Source organism: Corvus brachyrhynchos, unplaced genomic scaffold, assembly GCF_000691975.1.
Source record: "Corvus brachyrhynchos isolate BGI_N302 unplaced genomic scaffold, ASM69197v1 scaffold91, whole genome shotgun sequence".
NCBI lineage: Eukaryota > Metazoa > Chordata > Aves > Passeriformes > Corvidae > Corvus > Corvus brachyrhynchos.
This window is the reverse complement of record NW_008236442.1, coordinates 688508-689938: the sequence shown is the minus strand read 5'-3', so window position 1 is coordinate 689938 and position 1431 is coordinate 688508.

The following is a 1431-nucleotide window of genomic DNA, read 5'->3' as shown; positions in this document are numbered from 1 at the left end:
CCCGCATCTCGGCACACACAAGCCGCAGATCGCGGGGGAGGGGCGGCTCTGCCAGACACACACACGCCAGAGACTCCAATTATCTTCTCCCTCACAAGATGTTTCTGCTGTCCACGACTGCTCACACTTCGGCACTCTTGCCAGCAAGCCTCAATAGCACAAAACCCGCACAAAAACCCCTCGCCCGGCGCCGCAGCCGCGCACACAACAGATTGAGCGGTGCCGGTGCCTCAGGGGGAGGGTTAGAGGTGCCTCCGCGCAGAGAGCGACGTGCCAGCGCCGCCGTGCTTCCCCCCCTCGGCCCGGCCCGGCCCGGCCCGGCACTTCCCCGAGACCGGGCGGCTCCCAGGTGTCTCCCGACACCGCGCCGGGCACCGGGAAGAGACCAACCTACAGGCAGCTGCGTTGCCCTTTTCCCTGCACTCCGCTCTCCAAACGTCTGAGCAACCAGTTTGCTGCTAGAAACATGTTAATTGCCAACGGAGCTCATTAAGGCATGCACATGCAAAACACAGCGAGGGAGATTAAATGGACAAAAGCGCAATAATGAACTGTCAAAAATCGGACCCATCTACACGACCAGGAGCCCTCAAGAATGAGGCATTTAGAGGCAACAAAGGATTGTCTGGGACAGGAAGAAAGGACGACCTAGACTTTTGTTTAGTCAACACAATTGATTACAAATGAGAGATTAACAGGATAGCTTCAGAGTTTTTTTGAAGGAGGCAGAAGAGAAAAGTCCAATTAAGTGCACCGAATGTTAACTACATTGATTTCCACGGCCAGCGCTGGAGAAATTCTCATTAAACCATCCCTGGCGATCCCTTTTGGAAAGTAATTTGTCTCCCTGATGGAGCAGAGAAAGGGAGCCATGTAAAGAGAAAGAAGCGCTAGTTCTTGGCACAATGAGCTTAGGAGACACACTGGAAAGAGCCAAAGGGGGAGTTAATGAGCATCTGACAAGCCGCTTGGACCCGGGCCTGAAGAGCAGCGATGAAAAGATGGAATTGGCCAACAACTATTCTTTATATCAAACATAAAAAGGCCAATCTGAAACAGGGCTGCTCAAAGCTGGTGGGGAAGAAAAGAAAGGCCCCCAGTGAGGGGTGGAGTGGAGGGCTCAACTGCCCCATTGGGACGGGGGAAAAAAATGCACTGGCATGTCCCTCTCCGAGCGAGCGGAACTGCTGGCCCTCGCACTACGCCCCGGGAGGGTACGGCAGGGGGGGGCCGGCAGCCCCGGGCCGGAGGCGCTTGCACAGACCCGAATCGCCCCAGGGTAGCCGAGCTCGGTACAGTTTAATGAAGTTATTCCGCGGAGGGTGGTCACCGGTCATCCCAAATCACGGCGGCCCGGCGCTCCCCGAAATCTGCCTTTCTCCTCCCCGGGGCTACATTGCCCGACCCCTCCCGCTGCCTCGGCTGCGGCCC